Here is an 18,450-nt window from a genome sequence, read left to right as displayed (position 1 = left end):
AAATGCAGAAATGAAGGAAAACGCTGCTAGGAGCATGCCAAAGCAACAGGTGCCGATATATTCCTAAACGTGTAGAAATGTCGGCCAATCAGAAGTCTAGAAGCCTCGGTGGGAAATAGTAAACAAAGATGGGGCGTAGAAGCAGAACTGAGTCGTATGTGTAGAGGGACAGTAACTGTGTGTGTATATGTAAGCATTTAAACACTGCAGAGAGTACAATTAACAGTAACAGTATTGTAGAAATTCATTTTACCGAAACAAAACGTGGCGCACAGTGTGACGTCAAAAAAGGCGCACATCTTTGAAGCTGCATTTTCTCCGTTTTCCTCATCCACGCGTAAATGCAAAAACTGAGTTTTCGAAAATATCCACCCTGACAGGCATTTTTAGAAATCTCCGTTTTCGGTGACCGAAAACGCCGTTTACGTGTGGACGAAAGGTGCAAACGCATAGAAAAATCTCCGTTTTCAAAAATACCCGGGTACGTGTGGACGTAGCCGGAGTTTTTACGTGCTTCTGAGTTTTTACGTGTTTTGGAGTATGTACGTGCTTCAGGGTTTGTACGTGCTGCTTTGTCTCTAGGGGCCACCGTAAATATACTTTTATTTATTCACTCAACATAAAATGTAATAAATAAATCATATAATACAAAAACCAACTAGTCACAGTTCAACTTTTAACTATTTAAATTTTCAGCTTTGTCCTTTTAAACAAATTTAAAATGAAACAACACAAAACACTGCAAACCACAACACAATTAAATATAAATTAAAATATGAAAAAGAAGATGCATATTCTCTGTCATATGGGCCTGCATGAATAAACTTTCTGAATCCTTTATCATCTGCAACTGAAAATAGTTGTGGATGATTACTATACCTTTTTAATGTGACGTTGTTGTCCCTGGCTCTCTTTCTCCCTACTGCTCTGTTCCTGTGCTACTGCGACTGTAACTACCGCCCCTCCCCCCTCTGCCCAGCGCAAAGCACAAGGCTCGGGTGCGGAGTGAAGCAGAAAAAAAAGTGCGAGAGAGAGAGGGTGAGAGAAAGAAAAAAAAAAAAACCCCACGGCTCGCGATAAGGAGCCGGCTCGCGTCGTTCACGTCAAAGATCCGGCTCTAAGAGCCATTTCGTTCGCGACCGACCCATCACTACAACACAGAGCGAACACCATCCCCACTAACACAGCGGCCAGGGAGGCAGAAGAACGGCACATCAAGAAGGCCCTGAGTAAATGTGGTTATCCCAGCTGGACTTTTGTCAAAGCTGGAAAGGCACCTAAAGAAAGCTCCAGCCGATCCAGGAGAGAAGGACAACCGCTGCCCAAGCGAAAACCTGTAGTGATCCCATACGTGTCAGGAGTATCGGAACAGTTGAGACGCATTTTTTCAAAACACTGAGTCTCTGTGGCTTTTAAACCCCAAAACACGCTGCGCCAAAAATTGGTCCACCCCAAGGATCGGGTCCCCCGACACAAACAGAGTAACATAGTGTACGCTGTTAAGTGCCAGGAGGATTGCCAGGATTTATACATCGGGGAAACCAAACAACCTCTGGCGAAGCGGATGGCACAACACAGAAGAGCTACCTCGTCAGGCCAGGACTCTGCAGTCTATTTACACCTACAGGCCAGTGGACACTCTTTCAATGATGAGGGTGTACACATCCTGGACAGGGAGGAACGCTGGTTTGAGCGCGGAGTCAAGGAGGCCATTTACGTGAAAAGGGAAAGACCATCTCTGAATCGAGGAGGGGGCCTAAGGGTACATCTTTCACCATCTTACAATGCTGTGATTGCAGCCATTCCTCAACTCTCTGTGAATGGGACTCATGGCCATTGATCAGTGGGTTTTGGTCAGTGGTTGATCAATGGTCATGAGAATTTGCATAATTATGATGAAGGAACTGACCTCCCAGCCCATTGTTCCTTCAATGGGCTAGTTGCAGTCATTATGCAAATGTACTGTTTATAAGATTTGGGGAAACCTGCAGTCAGCTGAGACTGAAGAAGTCACTTGGATGAGTGACGAAACGTTTCTCCCACAAAACGCTACGTCCAGATGAACAGAATCAACTTTTGGAGATTTACTTTCCTGGATGATTGAGAATGCATCAAGACCTCCCCCACTTAAGTGTGTTCAACAGGAAGCTAAAGACTGGTGCTGTTAAAGTGTTCAAAAAACAGCAGGAGCTCCGTGTGAGGCCACAGTGGGCCAAAAAACACACACAAGATGACCTCCAGCAAGAACAAAATGTATCTGGATGTCTCTGTGAGCATCTGTCTCACTGTGTAAGTGTAGCAGTGTCTGTGCGTGCATGGCTGGGGAAGAGATACAGCACAACTGAAAGCCAGCACTCAGACGAGGACCCGGTGCATCGTCTGTGTCTCATCTCAGCCAGTTTACTTACAAACTCTTTAAGTTTGAATTTTAAAGCTGACAATGTGAATGAACCTTATTTACATGTGGAGCTCATCTAAAGGAAAAATGAGTGAGTGTAAATTGTTATTCTAAAAAATAATGCTTCTCAGCTTACTGCGGATCCACTTCAGTATCATAAGGGAAGTGACAGCAGCTCGAGGGAACAAAGCAATAAGTAAAAATTAACATAAATTCACATGGTAATGTACTCAGTATTGGGCAATGACTTTCCATATTACAGAGGGACATGTTTTTAGAGGGAAAAAGGTGTTTTTGTAGAGAGCAAAGAAGAATTTGCACAGGCGTGCAGACACACAAGTATAATGAACACAAATATTAGCAGTGATATTTGGGATTTAAAATGAAGATAAACTATTCCAATCTCTGGAGCCCCAATTGTATCTCTCACACTCACACACACACACACACACACACAGTCCTGAATTCATTACTGAAGTCTCTTCCAGACGTTCAATTGGTACACAAAGGAATTCTTCGGCAGGAGGTGAAAAAAAATGGCCCACAAGTTAATCCAAAATGACGGTTTTATCAACAATGGCCACCAGCGGTGACATTGGCACCTGTGACAAGGTTGAAAAGAACTGTGGGCAATTTGGTTTCACAAAATGCAGCACACACACACACACACGCTAAGTTCTCCTGCCTTTATTCAGCCCAACCATTGAGCGCGATGACAAATAGAGCCGCAGAATTGTGCTGCTCTGTAATTAAACTGAGACGTGGGGTCAAAATTCCCACCTAGATTGAGTGAGATGAAATATAAACTGGCTCTCCTCTAACTGACTTTATAGAAATAATTACATAAGCTGCATTTATAACTGTTATTAAATAACAGCAGCACACGAGAACTAAAGTGTAATCCCAGCACATTTAGCTTAGCTTGCACTGATTCTTTAGAGATGATGACTGTGGTGGGTGATTAAGGGCAAACAATATACAAGTCGCATGAAAAATGGAGGCCGCATTACCTTTCCAAAGCTTCCCGATGGCCCGCAGTATCTGGAAGTGGTCAAAGTTCACTGTGGAGAAAATGAGAAGCAGTTAGTGAGAACGTGTCAGTTTGAGCTGAGCTATAAAACAGGGAACATGACATGTACAGCACTGTGCAAAAGTCTTGAGCCATCCCTCATTTCTTTATTTGCTTCCAGGGATCCGGACTTCCCTGTAATCTTTAAAGTGGTATTAAGGAATAGCTCTCCAGGCTTTTGAAAGTGTTTCTGATTTTTAATCCAGGGCTCGTATTTGACCAGTTTTTGTCTGTTAAGACCCTTCACACTAATCTCTGAAACATAAACAGACACCTAAGTCACGGAAAGGACCAGAAAATTTAACAAAGAACCATTTCAAATTGTATCTTTATACATTTACTTGCAGCCTGTTGCAAAAAAACAAAACCCCACATCATTTGTTCTCACTTCTTTAGTTGAAGAATGCAGTTAATAACACCGTTAACACAGACTGACCTGGCAAAACATGAAAAAATGAGGGGGTGGTTCAAGACTTTTGCTCAGTACTGTATGAGAAATGGAAATCCAGACTCTTTCTTTGCACTTCACAATGTATCGCTGCACTTTGGCAGTACTGTGCAGATTAAATGTTTTTTTCAAAGAATTAAAAAGTAGGAGCACAGTGGCAGAGAATAATGTGTGCGTTAGATAATGAAACGTGAAAGATTGAAAGGTGGAAATAATGAATCACAACAGTCAAAATGTGAAAAACAAAAACATTTTCCCTGGAGGATCTGTACAGTGACACACCGTCACAGTATCGACGATTAGCAAGCAAAACAAAACCCCAGAAATAACATTTATTAAATGAAGACTCAGCTAAACCTTTTTTAAACTTCACATCTGAATAACAAATAACACACGCAGTACATAGAAACAAATATCTAAAATGAGTTAGATCCCAGAAAGTTAGACACACTTTCATAAGTTTTATGATCGACTTTTACGAGATTAAATTTGAGCAAGTAAAGACATTTCACATGAAGACCAGAGGCAGGAGAGCTGTATTTCAGAAAGACATCCAGCTCAGAGCGCTGAACTCATTCATCTTATTTTATTTTCCTATTTCAGTATGCATAATAACACAGCCAGATGTTTTCATTCATTGCCACTGAAGCAGATGCATGTGTGTGTTCTGCAGCCTGATTGAATCCTTCTGTACGCAGCTTAAAATGAGTCCTGAGGGACATGGTTGAATGGAAGTGGTGAGGAAGAGTGTCATGTTTTTTTCCTCTGTAATAAATAAACTAAATAATAAGCACATATATTTTTGTTTTCCAAATATATTTTGAATTGAATTAAATTAATGCAACGTGTGAGACTAATATTTTTAATCAGATCTTAATTTATGCAATTTTACTTCCAAAATATCCATCATAGACCCCAGAAAAAAGCATGAATAAAAAGAACACCCAATCCATGATATTAAAAAAGCCTTGATCATTAATAGCAAGTCTTTTTAATATCAACCAATAAGAGTAAAGTTAGCTTAAAGGAAAAAAAGCCAAAACCCCAGTTTTTCAGGCAGAGGAGAAAAAGAGGAGCTTGGTGTAAGATAAAGAAGCATTTTTTTAAACTGTGAATCATGCAAAGCTAGTCTGGTAGAGTCCAAGAATAAGAACATCATGTTGGAGATGAGCATGAGGATGATCAAAACACATTCCCTCCAACAAATAAATACCATAGAGAGCAGAGCTGCTTCATCATTTAAACAAACAAAACAAAACAACATCTTTGGCACAAACACAAGCGCTCAGGAATCAGATTAACCAACAACAGACACGATTTCTTCCAACAACTCAGAGTAAAGAGTAATGAGCTAACACTGAGTAACTGTTGGCCAGTAAAATCAACAGTTGCTAACTTTCACATGCAGCAGCTCATTAAGACACTTAAAATAAATCTAGTTAAGACATTTAAATGTTGGTTGTATTTTCCTTCCTGATGCATGTGAAAGGTTAAGACCTACATCTCCAAATGTACTGGAACTGATTTGAACCAGAGGACTCAGCCACACTGTTACTATGTACTGCATAAACATGTTTACCCATGACTGTAAATCAGACGCTGTCCTGACTGTGTGGCTACATTTTGTGCTGAAAGCATCCAATCAATTTAATATGATTAACTTGCTATGAGAGGTTTTTACTCCAAGTGTGACTTTTTTATGGGTTCATACACCTTTCAGGGTCAAATTCAAGCACTTTGTAAGCACGTTCAATGTCCATTTTCAAACTTTTCCAGCACATTACCATAAAAAGGATGCATATTTCACTTCGCATCACCTCAGTAAAACCATGTGAAAGGCCAAATTAATGTCTTCACATCAAATATTGATGCTTCTTTCTTATGTGACACAAAAAATAGGAGGAGACAGATCTTTGCTTGTGTTGTTTTTTTAAGTTCATTCATTCAAAACTAACTGTAAGATGCTTAACTACATTGCAGTCTGTGTTATTGTTGTAGTCCTAAATTATCACCTTTAAAGTGTTTGTGCTAATAACATCATGTACAGTAAGACAGGCATAGAGAACAGAACTGACTGGGAGAGCCTTTGAACAGATGACATACTCAGATCAATTCAACACTTTAGACTTTAAGAATGCACAAGCGTCTTTCAAAAACCTATTTATTTAATCTATCATCTGTGATATTATTATGTACAGTTATAATGTACTGTTCATCTCCTTTAAATAAACAGGCAGCCTTAAAGTATGAAACAGTCATTTGTCTACTGTCTCAGTGGCTGATAGTGCCCCACAGGCCTCAATGTGAGCTTGAAGCCATTATGTTTAAGTTGTTTAATGATAAAACAGATTTTGAATAAAAGCGAGGAAACTTCGGTAGCACAAAAAAGTGGCTTTTCTTTGTTCCCATATGGTTCAGTCATATTACCATTATTTCCCCCTAAGGTGTTCCCAAAGACACCAGGTTAATACTTGAAAAAGCTGCAGCAATACACAAAAATATAATCAACATCCTATTTACTTGGTGACAACGTCGCTTTTAGCCTTCAATCAGAAAGCCTTAAGTTGGCTAGTTAAGCATCGGGCTAACGTTTAAAGCTTTCACTTGAGGGAAGTAACTCGTATTACTGCTACTGCTGTGTAATCTTAGTTAAATTCACAGCATATTCTACAAGTTACCATGCAATAACTAACTGGTATAATAGCGGCACCGTATTGTATCGCACTGAGTGCATTTCAATCATTTATCCCGCGAGTTTGCTAGCTAGCAAAACAATAATACCAATTTTAAAAAATAACGTGTGTAACGTACACACTCGAGAAAATTATTTACTAGGACTTACGCAAACTCCCCCGTTGTGAAAACGTACAAATCCTTCTTGAAGACTCCTTCTTGTATTTTTCGTTTTCCAGCAAACACTCATTAAACCGGCAACCTCCAGGCACGTTAGTGCACTCACCCCCGACTGCTCGGGGAGGGGGTGGGGGGTCACACATTGAAACAGACTGACGTGCAGAGGTACGAGGCAGCCCAGGCAGAGAAATGTTGCTTTTAGACTTTGCGACTCATTTTATTTCTCTATCTGATAAGAAAACTATTCAGATAGTTATTTGTGGTGAATGAAATACATTTACAGTTTCAAGAAGTTTTAAGCACAAAATCCGAAATCAACGCATTACAATATTAAAATCCAAGATTTTTCAAGGATTTCAAGCACCCGTACCAAACCTGGATATGAAGCTGATGATTGTTAAAATAAAATAGAACATTTAAATTCTTGTTTGCTCCGAAATCTACGACATGACTATATACAGAAAAGCTTGACATGGTATGCAAAAAAAAAACCCGAAAAAATAAATACAAATACACGAACAAAAAATGTTTTAACTGTCAGTTTCGTCATTTTAAAACTCTCCAAAACTAGCATTTTCTTTGATTGACTGATATTAAATTGATTAGGGTTAAATTTACTGTGAACAATATTACACAAGCAAACAAGTGTGTGCGCATGCGCAGATATTAGAACCCTTTCATCCCTTGTGACACGGTAACTTTGCTTTGATCCTTTCTGACGCGGTAACTTTGCTTTGATCCCAAAACCCTTAAATACAAGCGCTCACCTATTATACTTTATGCTTAACGGACATTGACCTGCAGCAACTAAAACCCTTTGGAGAAGTTTTGAGAGCATTTTACGGGAGAAACCAAAACAAGTTCGGTTTTCTTTCTCACCAATTCACTGCGCAAACAGACACATTACACCATGTCAGCCAACCCATCCTTCGGCTCAGATGAGCTTGAAATATCTAAAGGGACCATTTTGGGAGATCACCACGTGGTGGAGGCTTTCCTTGGAGAAGGAAGCTTCGGTGTTGTAACCAAATGTCGCGATACAAAAAACAACCAAACTGTGGCTATTAAAGTCAACAAGAGCGACCCTGAAATTCTGCTACAGGCAAAACAGGAAATTTTAATCCTGGAGCAACTGCAACGCTTGGATCCAGACAGGTGCAACATTGTCGAATGGAACGGCTATTTCCTCGATGGAGAGCGTATTTGCTTAAATTTTGAACTCCTGGACCAAAGCCTGTCGGACTACATAGGGGACCGGAATAACCAAGGTCTCCCAATAAGAGAACTCAGGCCAATTTTGCATCAGCTTGCAAATGCTCTGTTCCACCTGGGTTCTGTGGGAATAGTGCATGCTGACCTCAAACCTGTCAACATAATGGTTGTGAACCGCCATGAGTCTCCCGTCAAAGTCAAACTTATAGACTTTGGCATCGCATGTAACACTTCTGCAGTGATTGCTGGTGGTGCTGTGGGGACAATTGGTTATTGTGCACCTGAGATTATGCTTGGCACTCCATATGATGAAGCAATTGACATGTGGTCTCTGGGGCTGGTAGCTGTGGAGCTTGCAACAGGGGTGCCTCTCTATCCTGGGGAAGACGATTATGATGTTTTGAAATTCATAATTGAAACCCAGGGTCAGCTACCAGATCATCTTCTAGAGTCTGGCTTGTACACTGATTGCTATTTCATCGAGGATAACAACAACGAACAGCGCTGGACATTTAAGACCCAAGAACAATTTCAAGACGAGACAGAGTATCAATCCAAAGAAACTCGATTGATAAAACTTAAGTGTCTAGATGACCTCGAACAACTACTGAAGGTTAGGCGAGGACCTGAAAATGGCCAACCATTATTTGTAAGGCTAATCAAACAGATGTTGGCCTTGGATGCAAATCAGCGCATAACACCCTCAGAGGTTCTGAAGCATCCTTTTTTCGACACAGGCCTCTCAAGGAGAGCCCCCTGCACTGACATGAATAGCACAGGGGGAGGAAACCTTGTGCTCTCTCAGCAGCCTTCAAGCTGGAAAAGTCATGGATCGCAAAAATTCAACTGCAGTTTCCAAAACTCAGTTGAATTTCCTCAAAAAGGACATGTCAACACCTCAGCCAACCCATCTTCCTCTGAAGATGATCTTGAAATAACGGAAGGGACCATTTTGGGAGATCACCACGTGGTGGAGGCTTTCCTTGGAGAAGGAGGCTTTGGTGTTGTAACCAGATGTTGCGATACAACAAACAACCAAACTGTGGCTATTAAAGTCAACAAGAGCGACCCTGAAATTCTGCTACAGGCAAATCAGGAAATTTTCGTCCTGGAGCAGCTGCGACGCTTGGATCCAGACAGGTGCAACATTGTCGAATGGAACGGCTATTTCCTCGATGGAGAGCGCATTTGCTTAAATTTTGAACTCCTCGACCAACGCCTGTCAGACTACATAGGGGACCGGAATAACCAAGGTCTCCCAATAAGAGAACTCAGGCCAATTTTGCATCAGCTTGCAAATGCTCTGTTCCACCTGGGTTCTGTGGGAATAGTGCATGCTGACCTCAAACCTGGAAACATCATGGTTGTAAAGCGCCATGAGTCTCCCATCAAAGTCAAACTTATAGACTTTGGCATTGCATGTCCTGCTTCTGCACTGATTCCTGGTGACCGTGTGGGGACGATTGGTTATATTGCACCTGAGGTTATGCTTGGCATTCCATATGATGAAGCAATTGACATGTGGTCTCTGGGGCTGGTAGCTGTGGAGCTTGCTACAGGGGTGCCTCTCTATCCTGGGGAAGACGATTATGATGTTTTGAAATTCATAATTGAAACTCAGGGTCAGCTACCAGATCATCTTCTAGAGTCTGGCTTGTACACTGATTGCTATTTCATCAAGGATAACAACAACGAACAGCGCTGGACATTTAAGACCCAAGAACAATATCAATACGAGACAGATTATCAATCCAAAGAAACTCGATTGATAAAACTTAAGCGTCTTGATGACCTCGAACAACTACTGAAGGTTCGGCGAGGACCTGAAAATGGCCAACCATTATTTGTAAGGCTAATCAAAGAAATGTTGGCCTTGGATGCAAATCAGCGCATAACACCCTCAGAGGTTCTGAAGCATCCCTTTTTCGACCCTTACCTCTCAAGGAGAGCCCCCTGCACTGACATGAATAGCACAGGGGGAGGAAACCTTGTGCTCTCTCAGCAGCCTTCAAGCTGGAAAAGTCATGGATCGCAAAAATTCAACTGCAGTTTCCAAAACTCAGTTGAATTTCCTCAAAAAGGATACTACAACACCTCAGCCAACTTATCTTCCTCTGAAGAGAGTCTTGAAATAACGGAAGGGACCATTTTGGGAGATCACCACGTGGTGGAGGCTTTCCTTGGAGAAGGAAGCTTTGGTGTTGTAACCAGATGTCGCGATACAAAAAACAACCAAACTGTGGCTATTAAAGTCAACAAGAGCGACCCTGAAATTCTGCTACAGGCAAATCAGGAAATTTTCGTCCTGGAGCAGCTGCGACGCTTGGATCCAGACAGGTGCAACATTGTCGAATGGAACGGCTATTTCCTCGATGGAGAGCGCATTTGCTTAAATTTTGAACTCCTCGACCAACGCCTGTCAGACTACATAGGGGACCGGAATAACCAAGGTCTCCCAATAAGAGAACTCAGGCCAATTTTGCATCAGCTCGCAAATGCTCTGTTCCACCTGGGTTCTGTGGGAATAGTGCATGCTGACCTCAAACCTGGAAACATCATGGTTGTGAACCGCCATGAGTCTCCTGTCAAAGTCAAACTTATAGACTTTGGCTTAGCATGTCCTGCTTCTGCACTGATTCCTGGTGACCGTGTGGGGACGGTTGGTTATATTGCACCTGAGATTATGCTTGGCATTCCATATGATGAAGCAATTGACATGTGGTCTCTGGGGCTGGTAGCTGTGGAGCTTGCAACAGGGGTGCCTCTCTATCCTGGGGAAGACGATTATGATGTTTTGAAATTCATAATTGAAACCCAGGGTCAGCTACCAGATCATCTTCTAGAGTCTGGCTTGTACACTGATTGCTATTTCATCGAGGATAACAACAACGAACAGCGCTGGACATTTAAGACCCAAGAACAATTTCAAGACGAGACAGAGTATCAATCCAAAGAAACTCGATTGATAAAACTTAAGTGTCTAGATGACCTCGAACAACTACTGAAGGTTAGGCGAGGACCTGAAAATGGCCAACCATTATTTGTAAGGCTAATCAAACAGATGTTGGCCTTGGATGCAAATCAGCGCATAACACCCTCAGAGGTTCTGAAGCATCCTTTTTTCGACACAGGCCTCTCAAGGAGAGCCCCCTGCACTGACATGAATAGCACAGGGGGAGGAAACCTTGTGCTCTCTCAGCAGCCTTCAAGCTGGAAAAGTCATGGATCGCAAAAATTCAACTGCAGTTTCCAAAACTCAGTTGAATTTCCTCAAAAAGGACATGTCAACACCTCAGCCAACCCATCTTCCTCTGAAGATGATCTTGAAATAACGGAAGGGACCATTTTGGGAGATCACCACGTGGTGGAGGCTTTCCTTGGAGAAGGAGGCTTTGGTGTTGTAACCAGATGTCGCGATACAAAAAACAACCAAACTGTGGCTATTAAAGTCAACAAGAGCGACCCTGAAATTCTGCTACAGGCAAATCAGGAAATTTTCGTCCTGGAGCAGCTGCGACGCTTGGATCCAGACAGGTGCAACATTGTCGAATGGAACGGCTATTTCCTCGATGGAGAGCGCATTTGCTTAAATTTTGAACTCCTCGACCAACGCCTGTCAGACTACATAGGGGACCGGAATAACCAAGGTCTCCCAATAAGAGAACTCAGGCCAATTTTGCATCAGCTTGCAAATGCTCTGTTCCACCTGGGTTCTGTGGGAATAGTGCATGCTGACCTCAAACCTGGAAACATCATGGTTGTAAAGCGCCATGAGTCTCCTGTCAAAGTCAAACTTATAGACTTTGGCTTAGCATGTCCTGCTTCTGCACTGATTCCTGGTGACCGTGTGGGGACGATTGGTTATATTGCACCTGAGGTTATGCTTGGCATTCCATATGATGAAGCAATTGACATGTGGTCTCTGGGGCTGGTAGCTGTGGAGCTTGCAACAGGGGTGCCTCTCTATCCTGGGGAAGACGATTATGATGTTTTGAAATTCATAATTGAAACTCAGGGTCAGCTACCAGATCATCTTCTAGAGTCTGGCTTGTACACTGATTGCTATTTCATCGAGGATAACTTCAACGAACAGCGCTGGACATTTAAGACCCAAGAACAATATCAATACGAGACAGATTATCAATCCAAAGAAACTCGATTGATAAAACTTAAGCGTCTTGATGACCTCGAACAACTACTGAAGGTTAGGCGAGGACCTGAAAATGGCCAACCATTATTTGTAAGGCTAATCAAAGAAATGTTGGCCTTGGATGCAAATCAGCGCATAACCCCCTCGGAGGTTCTGAAGCATCCCTTTTTCGACCCTGACCTCTCAAGGAGAACCCCCTGCACCGATATGAATAGCACAGGGGGAGGAAACCTTGTGCTTTCTCAGCAATCGTCCGATTGTTTGGGTGGCCAAAATTCTAGGGGAGCTAGAAATTCTTGTGGAAAAAAAGCCCAAAACAATAACATCAACAAAAACAACCAATGAATATGGTCTTAAACTTGGGCACAATTTGGCTTGAAATCCATCAACTAGTCTTTCAATATTCAAAGCAGAGCAGCAGACAACTTACCATCACATCAGTCCTTCAATCAGACCTACAACAAATGCCTTCTTTCTCTCACCCCAACTGGTCGCAGCAGATGGCCGCCCCTACCTGAGCCTGGTTCTGCTGGAGGTTTCTTCCTGTAAAAAGGGAGTTTTTCCTTCCCACTGTCGCCACAGTGCTTGCTCATAGGGGATCATATGATTGTTGGGTTCTCTGTATGTATTATTGTAGGGTCTACCTTACAATAATACATACAGCCTTGAAGTGACTGGTGGTATGATTTGCTGCTATATCAATAAAATTAAATTGAATTGAATTCAAGGTGAATTCGGAACTAATTGGAAATAAGCTGGATATTAAATAAACCTGCTTTGAGCTTCAAATAATTGTTGTTTGAAATTCTTTATAAATATATAAATATAGTGCCACTTTTCTACTGTTTAAATTGCAACTGTTTAAAACTGATTCATTTATTCATACACTCGAACATAAACACACACACGGTAAATGGCCTGTATTTGTATAGTACTTTACTCAGTCCCCAAGGACCCCAAAGCGCTTTACACTACATTCAGTCATTCACCCATTCACACACTGGTGATGGCAAGCTACATTGTAGCCACAGCCACCCTGGGGTGCACTGACAGAGGCGAGGCTGCCGGATACTGGCGCCACCGGGCCCTCTGACCACCACCAGTAGGCAATGGGTGAAGTGTCTTGCCCAAGGACACAACGACCGAGACTGTCGGAGCTGGGGCTCAAACCGGCAACCTTCCAATTACAGGACGAACTGCGAACTCTTGAGCCACGATTGCCCTATATACACATACTTTACAGTACCAGTCAGTGCTTACATACTAGTTCTTTTCCCTACTTTTTCATGCTTACTGGTACAAATGCCTGTTATTAGAGTTAAATGCTGTCAATGTATTCTCACAGTAATCGAACTGTACAAATGCATACAAAATAACGCTCACGTAAACATAACTGTGCGCTAGTTTGCCCCTATTGCTGCAGTTTGTTTCAAATCACTCTGAATAAAGCTCAGCTTCTCTCTTACTCTCTCTTACTCTCTCTCTCTCTCTCTCTCTCTCTCTCTCTCTCTCTCTCTCTCACACACACACACACACACACACACACACACACACACACACTATGTAACGTTTCAGCATCTTGTCTTGTAAGCTTTTAACCTGTCAGTCAAACCTGTTTGAAGATGAATAGGTGTGCCACTTTCTTCTGTCCAATGCGTATTCCAAACTTAAAGTCTGAATTGCTCCTTCTCTTTCTAGGTTCTAACAATATCTCTTCTTAAGATCTTGATTAAGACCAGCGAAAACTAAATGGATGAATGTAAACAAGGAACAATGTTCAGAGAGTAAAGTATTTCTTATTTTAAGCCTCATCTATTTAAACGCCGTGGTGTCTGTTTCGTAAATCATCAGCCTTTTACAGCTGAGAGGAAACAGTCAGCTAGTGTATCTCCTGATGCAGGCAGGACCTGATGCAGCTCATTTTGGGTACTATGATCACCAAGCATTTAGAAAAATCTATTAGAGGATAATAAAGTGTTTTCACCATCTTGGCCAAGAAGAAAATCACATTTTAGCATATAAATTAGCAGTCTCTTCTAAATAAGTCCTTTACCATGCTGATGTTAAAAAATATATAACAAAAGGCATCTATCATATTGCTAAAAGTACTAATTACAGTGTTTTTAATTGTTTAGTTATTTTAATAGTTTAATTCAAGCATATCACTGCATTGAAAAATGGGTGGTTATCTGTTGGATAATGGGATTAAGCAGTGTTTTTGTTGACGTTCATAAAAGACAAAATATGTAAAACAATTAATAATGAATGAGTCTGTTCAAACAAACACTTTACGAAAGAGAAAAAAGTATCCAGCTGTAATTATAGCATCCATCAGCTCAGTAGTTGAGATCACAGCTCACTGCGAGGAAAGTCTTTATGATTGTACACAAATGAGCCTCAAAACTGCAACTAAAGTGTCACTGCGAGGCAGAGCTGTGGCGGTAATAAGAATAATGACAAGCATAATGAAACCTCTGCACAAGCATTTTCCTGACAAGAACACATCCATTATTACTATTATTATAAGATTACTTCATGTACACAGATTATCATCACATATTATTGTTACTTCCTACATCCACCTATGAAAGTACTAAAGAAGAAGCTGAAGGCTCCAAGGTAAGCTCTTTGTCTATAGAAAGGGTGTAGCCCTGAATTTATCAGACAGGCAAAGATACCAAAATACAAAAACAGATGCAAAAAACTGCACAAAAATGTAAATGTAACATATATATAAAATATATTTAAAAACATTTAAAAGTAAATAAACATAAAGATTTATAAAAATATGTACAAAAAACAAAATATGTAGCCAAAATACCAAAACCACAGAACAAAAGAGAAATACGCACTTTTCTAAACGTTGTACACTACAAGGTTTCCTGTTCAAGGTTAACCCTGCATGTGCAGACTCCAGCTGTGGTAATGCGGGCGGATGAAGCTGGTCACTGATGGACCTCCACCCCTGCCTTCTGGTTGTCTGTGTTACTGGTTAAGACTTACCTCTGCTCTCTGCATGTGTGTGTGTGTGCATGTGTAACAGTTCCCCAAGCAGATTAGGGCACAGCAGGCGTGATGCCAACTCATGCAGCTTCTCCTTATAAGTCACTCAGCGCCCTGTCCGTGTAGACAAAGAGCAATAATGGGAGAAAAAGACACAGACTGGGCTCCTCCAGGCAGACCCATTGCTAACCAGCCTCTGAGTGCTGAATGAGAAGGCAGACCCCCGCCATGCCAGGTGATTTCAAAGACAAGGGTGTGTTTTCTGTAGTTTGTCTGGGAGACAGTCTGATACGCTCCCTCTGTACATGGCTAATCCCCTCATATGGCACGGCTCCGACTGCACCTCAGGGCCAAAACACAGAGGCACTGTAGCATGAATGCAGCTCTGTGCAATATTAAAAAGAATAAAGAAAATGAAATAAAAATTAAATCTAGCGCTGTGTTTTCATAGATTCATCAGGTCTTTCTCCCAGCGAGAGCAATGATTCAGCTTCTCATCTGGGTCCTGTGCCAGTATAGCATTTACTAGCAGATGGATGAACAGGTTTGGAAATCCCCTCCCCCTACTAAGGTTTGTGACATCAGAAGTGAGGGGGCTGTGTGGCAATTTTTGTGCCTTTACCAAAGTGACGTTCCAATATTCACACCTGCTTCACGGACTCATGATCCAGGCCTGCAGAGGTGACAAACACACATTCACGTGGCAACACAATGAGTGACTTCCAGGAGAGACTCGCCCTTTCAAACTAATGATTCATCAATAATGTTTAGCCAGAATTGAAGCATCTGAATACACAGCATGTCTGTGCTCTGACACTCCTTGAGTCAAAGATCTAACAGCTCAAACCAGATCTTTTGGCTGTGCTCCAGTTGTTGTTTGCTGGGTAAAAACTGGTTAATTAAAGTTAATTATGAGTTTGTTTCGCTTTTAATTGGCATGTTTATCTCTGTTTACTTCATACAGCTCATATCATCTTAATAATAGTATGCAGGTTGAACGCCACAACCGGTTCTCTTAAGCTTGACTTAAGAAAAGAATACAAACCAAACTGTGAATGTTGGGAGTTAAATTAACTTCAAGGTGATTGGCTGATGACCAAAGCAGGTCATAGCATGTGTGTATTTTAGTATAAATGTCTGACTGTATGGTTGATTTGAAAATGTAAAGTTATTTTTAACGCATGGCTTTCATTCAAACTCTGAAGCACTTTGTAACTCTGTGTTCAGATTTGCTCCATCAAGTTATGAGCCCATCAGCACATCCATGATTCCTATATCACCTTAAAAAGGTGCTCTATTAGACTGAGATCTGCTGACTACAGTGGCCATTAGAGTACACTGACCTCACTGTCATGTTCAAGAAAACAGTTTAAGATGATCTAAGATTTGTGACACGGCACACTGTTCTGCTGGAGTCAACCATCAGAGGAGAGGTACACTGTTCTCATAAAGAGACGGACATGTTCAGCATGTTAATACTCAGGCAAGCTGTGATGTTTACCTGAGTATTATTGCTACTCGGTTGGTACTAAGGGGTTCAAAATGTGCCACTTCCCTGATCACCCCTCAGTGTATATATTGTCTCTGTTTTCCTCTGTCCTTTGTTAGAGTGTCTGTTCACCTACCCCCTGTGCCTCCATGTTCCCAGTGTTCTAGGTTTCCAAGTGTTTTCCCAGTTTAGGTTTTCATGGTTGGTTCTGTTTGCTACTCAGCCAGAATAAACAGCTCGCTTTTTTAAAAGTAGGCTCCAGAATGGATGATGGGATGTTCGCATGTCTTTATGTAACACTGAGTGTGCTGAACTAAAGGTAGGCCTAGTTTCATTTTCATGGTCATTATTATCAAGACAATGATTATGCCTCTGATTATTTCTCCTATTTGGAGGTGTAACGTTTACATGAGGGGTGTAGAAACATTTCCCCCTAAATATATTTTGATAAACTAATGTTGAAGTCACTGTTTATTGTTGTATTGTTGATGCAGCTAGAATAAGTGCTTTTAAATAAAAGAATAACCATTCAAAGTGCTCAGTGGTGAAACTTTAAATCTTTCAGAGTTTGACAGCTGGACAAGTGATGCCGTATTTGAAGAAACATGAGATGAGTTCAGCATATTATGTGAACAGAGATAATTCAATGAGTAAAAATAAACACTGACAAGAGAAACACTTCACTGTTGATTATCATATGAAGTCTAATGAAAGCTGTAAATCTGTTAATATCCTGTTAATCTACATACAGCAAATAAAGAACATGTGACTTTAAAGCATCCAGCAAAGTGATAACTGTCCTCTGCCCACTAAGTAGTGACTCTACAATATTATATTTCATTTTCAGAGTTATTCTCCCTGACTTGTAGGGATGTAGTGGCTGTTATGAAGCTGTTGCAGATGGTACAGGAAACATCCATGGAAATTCATTCATTACTGAAAACTTTGTTTTCATTTTTTCATTATTTGAGAAAAATGTGAGACAGCTTCTCTTTGAATCTATGTGGGAAAATACAGTTTGTAAAAATCATGAAATTTTGAAGTGACAGAAATTCTCTGAGGGAGAAAGCTGGTTGGGAAGTTTATTTTATCAATTCAGCAGACAGAAGGCAAGTTGAGTTCAGCAAATCCATGTAAGATAACTGAGTGCAGAACAAAATGTTTTATTGCATTTTTACTATTTGTCATGATCTGGTGGCTCTGTGTTTATGTTTTGTTTTCTTATAGTTCTGTGATATAGTGGTTTTTCATGGCTTTGTCTTTTGTATTTCTAGCTTCTTTAGTTATTCTTTAGTACTTTAGAGATTTTCCAGCCCTTAGGTTTTGTCACTGTGCTCACCTTGTGTTCCTTGTGTTACGTCTGGAGTCCTGGTTTCCATGTTCATGTATTTCCTTTGACAGTCCTGTACCCTGTGTCAGTGTATTCTTGCTATTTTCCGATTCAGGGTCTGCATCCTTCGGAGGCCGCATTTGAAGGCCGATTAAGTCACAGCCAGGAAACGAAGGCTGTCCCAATTCGAAGGCTTCTCCAAATGCGGCCGACAAATGCGTCCTTCATTCCCCTGAATTTGAAGGATGGGTCGGAAATCATACTTCAGAATCAGTTTTAGGAAAAAGGAAGAAAATGATTTCTTTTTTAGTTCATAAACACAGCTGATAAGTCTGTGGTGTATCACAACTCGCTCACAGTTTATTGCATTAAGTCATGCAAACAAGGCATCTTCTAACAGGTAAAGCAAATGTTTCAGTTTGTCTTGAAACAACAATGGTCATCTCCACATTTCAACATGTTTCTCTAAATAGAATTACAACTTTATTTTTGAAATTT

The 18,450-nt window shown here is 41.1% G+C and overlaps 1 long non-coding RNA gene across 1 annotated transcript in view; it reads right to left on the bottom strand.

Moving 5' to 3' along the window:
- The window catches only part of LOC135932329 (uncharacterized), a 39,165-nt gene extending 24,072 nt beyond the window's left edge, over positions 1–15,093 (bottom strand). The window contains exons 1-2 of the long non-coding RNA XR_010573420.1: positions 14,983–15,093; positions 3,409–3,459 (exon numbers count right to left, since the gene is read on the bottom strand). This is a non-coding gene — a long non-coding RNA (uncharacterized LOC135932329). The remainder of the gene's footprint in view (positions 1–3,408; positions 3,460–14,982) is intronic.
- Positions 15,094–18,450: the final 3,357 nt, after the last annotated feature.

This window comes from Pelmatolapia mariae, linkage group LG23 (assembly GCF_036321145.2).
Source record: "Pelmatolapia mariae isolate MD_Pm_ZW linkage group LG23, Pm_UMD_F_2, whole genome shotgun sequence".
In the NCBI taxonomy this organism is placed as follows: domain Eukaryota; kingdom Metazoa; phylum Chordata; class Actinopteri; order Cichliformes; family Cichlidae; genus Pelmatolapia; species Pelmatolapia mariae.
The sequence above is the reverse complement of the archived record's forward strand: the minus strand, read 5'-3'. Positions and strand labels throughout refer to the sequence as shown.